The sequence below is a fragment of the Tachypleus tridentatus genome, chromosome 10, assembly GCF_004210375.1.
Source record: "Tachypleus tridentatus isolate NWPU-2018 chromosome 10, ASM421037v1, whole genome shotgun sequence".
NCBI lineage: Eukaryota > Metazoa > Arthropoda > Merostomata > Xiphosura > Limulidae > Tachypleus > Tachypleus tridentatus.
This window is the reverse complement of record NC_134834.1, coordinates 166,748,602-166,755,905: the sequence shown is the minus strand read 5'-3', so window position 1 is coordinate 166,755,905 and position 7,304 is coordinate 166,748,602. Positions and strand designations below refer to the sequence as shown.

Below are 7,304 nucleotides of genomic sequence, written 5' to 3'. Positions count from 1 at the left end.
GATTTATAAACGGTAAGGCAAGGTTCTAGAAATTTCAATTGGCAACAATACTGGCAACCACTTGTATTTTACACACATCGTACATAGTTGAATCTCACTCTCAAGAATGTTCTACAAAGTTAAAGATCATGCGGGACTTTGGCAATACATGTTTAACAATATAAGCAAGTTACATGCATTTGTAAATGTATACTTAGCTTAAACAAACATCATTTTTAGAATAACTATATATTAGGAAAGCCATTACAACTGATGTATTCGACAAAAAGTCTCGAATCTTTTCCATTTCTAGCTAAACATGTTATGTGACGTGTCAAACAAAATATATAAAATGCCTGAGAAGCGAGTCTAGCTTAATTCTCGTGCTAGAGGTTGCATAGAGCATGTTTCGTATTACTGACAGTTCTGTTCAGCACTGCAGAATAAGACTCAACGCAATGTACTTGGGACATATTAGATGCACGTGATTTAGTTAGAGCAACACAAATATTTTTTCCTATTATTAGAACCACGATAAGTTGTTAACATTTCTTTCCAACAACTATCACTTGAGAACTTTTATCATGTTGAAGTTTTTCACCTATAAAGTTTGATTACGTTTGTGCACCTTGCTTATATATATATATATATATAACAAAGTCGTGCTGAATGTATGTGACTGTAAAAATTTATGTACAGGTTGAATACACTGACATATAAGTACTTGTGCAAACGTATTTTTATAAGCCCAGCTGTGCGATCTTTATAACCCATATGTGTGTACTCAAACAGACATTTCTATCACAAATGCATCAAATAGGCGAGCATCTCTCGTGCTCTTCCAGCTCTGTCACGTGGCTGTTCCCATAGCACTTCGCGCGCGACTGTGGAAAATCAGTTGCAAACAGCCGGAAGATATTTCTTCAGTTCTTGGAAACATGCGGGTTCCTTCAGAACATTAATTCTCATTAGGAAAGTGGATCTGGAAAAATAAAAGTAAGAATACTGTGGGTTCATTGCACTCAAAAACAGATATGAAAAAAAAGATATTATCACTGTTGCTCGTCCTGGTTTCCAAGAAAGGTAAGTTTTGGCTTTTTCACGTGAGTTGTTTGTATCTTTATGTGTAAGATTCCAAACTGCTACTACGTTTAGCTTTTATGTTTTTACCTTGTTACTCGCCCTGATCGGTTAATTTTAGAGGAACGAATTGTGTTTATAATAAGAGTAATATAAAATTATCTACACTTTAGAGATATAGACAACAAAAGTGATGACGTGTAACGGTTCTCGTGAAGTTGAGTGCTGAATGTCTGAGACCAACAATAAGTGTGCATATGTAATTCGTATATAGGTATTATATAATTAAAAATAATATAATTATTATAACATACATAAACTGCATTAGTAAAGAAATTCTGCGCAAGATAAACGTTTGTTCAAGGAAACATTTTAGGCGTGTTCTCCGCTCAGGTATATACCGTTTTTGTATTGAAATATATAAATAAATCTCAGAACATTTATAAATTTATTTAAATGGATTATATGAGAAAGTATGATTTCGTGTGTTAAACTCGCAACGAATTTATACAAATTTTTTTGGTGTATTATGAAAAAATTTGACTCCGTTTATTAAACTTACAATGCATTTATACCTTTGGTGCATTATGGTAAAACGTGACTTCATGTATTAAAGTTGCAGTACGTTTAGATATGTATTCGTATGACGTATTAAGGGAAAACCGTGACTCTTTATTTCGTATGGAAATATGTAACCAGTAGTAACACGAGCCAGCTGTACTTCTTTGGTTTATCTTCCATAGTACTGCAGCAGTACACATTGTTAACCTCTATATTGATTGATAAACATTACTTGGGTTAATTTGGTCATTTATATCACGCCTACGTTTGCAGACATCCACACGTATATAGAGAGGGGGGGGGGTGAATTTTTGGAAAATACGCTAATACTCAGTGTATTTGCAGAATGAGGGCTCGAATACACTTTTTTCACTGAGACTTTTAAAATATTTAATAATTCAATAAATATATTTTTTACTTGTGTCATAGCTGAAATTCACCTCCATATGGATGCACATAGAAGGGTATCCGATACATAATTGGACATTGTGCAAGCTTATTTTTTGTGTTATTCTTTGTACCTAGTGTGCGTGGAAAGGAACAGTGTTGTCTTACAAAAAAAACAGCAAAACCAACAACAAAAAACCTAATGCGACGCGCTAGTCTCGTCAAGAAAAAATAGAAAATATCTGTTATAGGTTATTTATAAAAGTACAGAAGACGTGGTAAACATGATTATGTTTAATGCGGTTGTGCCATTGTGATAATTATTATGAAGCCGTCTATTTAATTTCACGTAACCTAGCGCGTGCAGTGTGTTGAGGCCTGAGACGCTCGTCAAAGAGCAAGGTTTGTTTGTTTATTTGTATTTGAATTTCGCGCAAAGCTACACGAGGGATATCTGCGCTAGCCGTCCCTAATTTAGCAGTTTAAGACTAAAGGGAAGACAGCTAGTCATCACCATCCACCACCCACTTTTGGGCCACTCTTCTACCAACGAATAGTGGGATTGATCGTCACATTTTAACGTCCCCACGACTGAAAGGGCGAGCGTGTTTGATGCGACGGGGAAAGGGTAAAGCAAACTTGAGGTTGAAACATTTTTTAGTCGTTTCACTCGTGTGCTGTTGCACATTTTAAAACTCTTTAGGAAATAAAGAAAACAAAATTTGTAGTTTTGCTGACAAACCACAAAATCATAAACAAAACTTAGTTGTTCCACATTTAAATTAGTTTTAACATCTGTTTGTGAGAGAAACCTGTTTTTGTACCTACTAATGTTTATGGATTTACTCCCTTAGATGTTATCTTCGGTCCTAATAAACTGGACGAATGTAAGACACGGAAAGCTCTCACAAGAGAACGTATTGCTACGTATATCTCCTCACATAAATCAAGTTTTATACGTTAAATCAATTTATTGTGGTAACACAGTTATCTTACAATATTTGATTACATACACAATATAACTATCTTATCTACTTACATAACAACGCTAACAAACACACGAACTGATGCAACGAAACCAATGCTTCGTACGAGAGCAAGAAAATACAGCAAGATTGTATCTACTGTATAACAACGCTGAGATTTAAAATAGCGAGCATGTGCGGAAAAATAACTAAAAGACTGCATTATTGTGCTGAGAAAGCAGAATAATTTGTGAATATTTTATTTATCTATAACAATAAGAAAGTCATTTAGTCTTAATATAAAGAAAAATACTGTCTAATAAATGTTCCAAGTTTAAAGTTAAGCCGTTTAATTTTCACGTTCATTTAACGAGAAGTAGAGACACCCTAATATTTCAATAAGAACATTTTATTTTATGATTTGCAATTTAACTTGTTGAATAGTTGAACGAATAGTTAGATTTATTAAAACTGTGTTGCGTCTTGCTGAAACTACTTTTTATTTATCACTTGAAACGGTAGTTCATTAATGAGGGATATAATTTTTATCAAATCTATGAAACAATAAGTTGTTTATTCTCATTTAACACCAGTGTTTACGGTTGAGTGGCTGGTTAAAATTGTATTGTTTGTTTGTTTGTTTTGGAATTTCGCACAAAGCTACTCGAGGGCTATCTGTGCTAGCCGTCCCTAATTTAGCAGTGTAAGACTAGAGGGAAGGCAGCTAGTCATCACCACCCACCGCCAACTCTTGGGCTACTCTTTTACCAACGAATAGTGGGATTGACCGTCACATTATACGCCCCCACGGCTGGGAGGGCGAGCATGTTTAGCGCGACGCGGGCGCGAAGCCGCGACCCTCGGATGACGAGTCGCACGCCTTACGCGCTTGGCCATGCCAGGCCGGTTAAAATTGTAAATCGTATGTATGAAGTTATATGGAATATTTCGTAGTATTGTTTTTTGTACAATACTTTTATGTTATTCACATAATAGAATGATAGGTTAAACAAAAAGTGTAAACTATGTATTACTTTTCGATCTTATTTGTATAAAGTGCACACACACACACACACACGCTTGTTACTTATTTACACCAGAATGTATTGTACGCTTTATTAGAAATGTATTATAGAATTTCCCCCTCACCCGCTGGCTAATCCTTAAATCTGAGGTTTATAACTCTAAAATTTAGGTTTTTTTACCCTCGTTAGAAGCTGATCAAGGGAAGCTCGAACTTACAAAAAAGTATAGATTTTCGTTAACTAGAGAACTTAGTGTTTTCAGTCTGTAACGGGTTTAGAATTATATATTTATCTCAGTATCGATGTTCGTTTTATTTAAATACATATTTAGAAATGTATGTACTTATAATGTTAAATATGTGTTGCAAAATTCCCGCTTATTCTTTAAATTTGTAGAATATTCTTGAGTGTAGGAACCAACAATATTCGTTCTATATTGTTGAGAAATGAACTTTAAAGTACATCCCTTAAGTTTATAAATCGACACAGCCAAGAAATAGCTTTCAAAGTATTGTTGGTTTTCTAAAGTTGGTATACTGTAAGCATCGGAAGTTATAACTGTGATTAACGCATATTAATCGATAAACTATAGACATTTATCCAGGAATGTTTATAGATTTCGAACATTACAAACCATTTAACTTCAGTGAATTAATTTCGGACGTTAATATTTCTACGAGGATATTAGATATCTTCATCGGGCAAAAGTCAACTTGTAAGCTGCATGAGGCCAGCCAAGAATAGAGAGTTAGCTAGCCGTTAAGAGAAGTATAACAATATTAATCTAGAATTACTTCGCTCATCGCGAACTGTTGAGACAATATTCGGTTCCAGACAAGAGAGAATAATCAGTGTTGTTTGTAAGTTTGTAAAACTTTTCTATATAAATCATTATTTCTAATAACCGTTATTATATGTTGTATTGTTATTTGCATATTAAAATATATTTGTGTTAAGAAGGAAAATTGTGTGTATCAATCTTGTGGGCAAATATCATAAAATTAGTACATATCAATATTCAATTAACTTCTAAATTTAAATTCAAATTTCTAGCTATTTGAAATAATAATACGTAATGTAACTAACTCTTTTACTTGGCAATCATGAGTCTTCACTTTGATTCAGAAGAAAAGGGAAACAAGATATATTCATGGCAAGAGCTTAAGATTACCAGAAACAGTGACAGCATCAAACATCAATTCAAATAATATTGGTCTCCCAGTATTGCTCAAAACGAGTGAAGTTTATTGTTTCCATAATTAACAAAATTTAGATGAAAACTTAAAAAACTCCTTGTTTAAGAAACAACAAAAACAAATACAACCTTAACATGTTTTAATGAAAACATTATTGAGGTCACGTGTTGTGAAAAAACCCGACTTCATATATTAAAATTGCAGTACATTTATACACTTATTTTTATGGTGTACTTTGCAAAATGTGACTTCATAAAAGTTTAATTTTTGTTATTAATGTTTGTCCCTGGTGTGTGTGTTAAAAGTGCATAGTGTCCTCGAAAATAAGAAAAAAGCTCTTCAACCCAGTTTCATTGATGTCCTTAATGCATGGAACTCTCTATAAACAGCAAGTGGGTGATATACATTTCTGAACATTCATTGAATGATGAATTTAATGTTGTACAAACAGTTACATAAGTAAAATATCTAAAAAGTTCATGAAGACGAGGGAGTGATTCATTTCTGGTGGCTGAGCTGGTATTCCGCAGATGTACAGTCATGTGAAAAAGTTAGGACACCCTATGAAACCCTGTGTATTTTTGTAACATTTTTGGATATATAGACATTTAATCTCAATTTTAACAATACTGAGAGATTATAGGAATATAACTAAACAATTAAAACTGAAGAAAATACTTTTCAAGATCTTCTGTAAATGTAATTCTGCAAAAATGCATATTCTAACTGAGGAAAAAGTTAGGACACACCCACATTTATTCTGACTTAAAATGGTTCAACTCACACACAGGTGTATCACACCAGGTGCACATGATTAGAAGATCGTTACTCAGCATTTTGAATGAGGCTTGCCCTATTTAAACCTCAGACATTTAGTTTGGTGTGCTCCTGACTGTTGAAGTGAGAGTGAACACCATGGTGAGAGCAAAAGAGCTGCCCGAGGCCTTCAGAAAGAAAATTGTAGCAGCTTATGACTCTGGTAAGGGATTTAAAAAATCCCAAAAGATTTTGAAATCAGCCATTCCACTGTTTGGAAAATAGTCAACAAGTGGAGGGCTTTCAAAACAACTGCCAACATGCTCAGGTCTGGTCGTCCAAGCAAGTTCATCCCGAGAGCAGACCGCAAGATGCTGAAAGAGGTCTCCAAACACCCTAACATGTCATCACGGGACCTACAGCAGGCTTTGGCTACTGTTGATGTGAAAGTGCATGCCTCTACAATCAGAAAGAGACTGCACAAGTTTAACTTGCAGGAGAAGTGTGCAAGGAGGAATCCTTTGCTCTCTAAGAGAAACATCAAGCCCAGACTGAAGTTTGTCAGAGAGAATGTAGACAAGGACCAGGACTTCTCGAATAATGTTCTTTGGACAGATGAGTCCAAAATGAAATTATATGAACACTAAAACATAGGACACGTTTGGCGTAAACCAAATACAGTATTCCAGGAAAAGAACCTCATACCAACTGTGAAGCATGGAGATGGAAGTGTCATGGTTTGGGGCTGCTTTGTTGCAGCAGGACCTGAACAGCTCACAATCATAGAATCCACCATGAATTCTACTGTGTATCAGAGGGTGCTTGAGGAACATGTGAGTCCATCTGTAAGAAAATTGAAGCTGAAGCGGAACTGGACCTTGCAACACGACAATGATCCAAAACATGCCAGTAAATCCACCAAGGACTGGCTGAAAACTAAGAAATGGAGAGTCCTGGAATAGCCGAGTCAAAGCCCAGATCCTAATCCCATTGAGATGCTGTGGGGTGACTTGAAACGGGCTGTACTTGCAAGAAACCCCTCAAACATCTCACAGCTGAAAGAATTCTGCATTGAGGAGTGGGGCAAACTTTCTTCAGACCGATATCAGAGACTGGTAGATGGCTATAAGAAGCGTCTCACTGCAGTTATTTCAGCCAAAGGGTATGCATTAGGATATGCATTTTTGTAGAATTACATTTACAGGAGATCTTGAAAAGTCTTTTCTTCAGTTTTAATTGTTTAGTTATATTCCTATAACCATTCAGTACTGTTAAAATTGAGATTAAATATCTATATATCAAAAAATGTTGCAAAAATACACAGGCTTTCATAGGGTGTCCTAACTTTTCCACAT

General features: G+C 35.1%; 1 protein-coding gene across 1 annotated transcript in view; it reads left to right on the top strand.

Moving 5' to 3' along the window:
• The first annotated feature begins 801 nt into the window (after positions 1-801).
• LOC143230859 (uncharacterized) overlaps positions 802-7,304 on the top strand; it is a 226,756-nt gene continuing 220,253 nt past the window's right edge. Inside the window, exon 1 of the mRNA XM_076465126.1 lies at positions 802-1,062. The gene's annotated coding sequence lies outside the window, so the exon portion shown is untranslated. The remainder of the gene's footprint in view (positions 1,063-7,304) is intronic.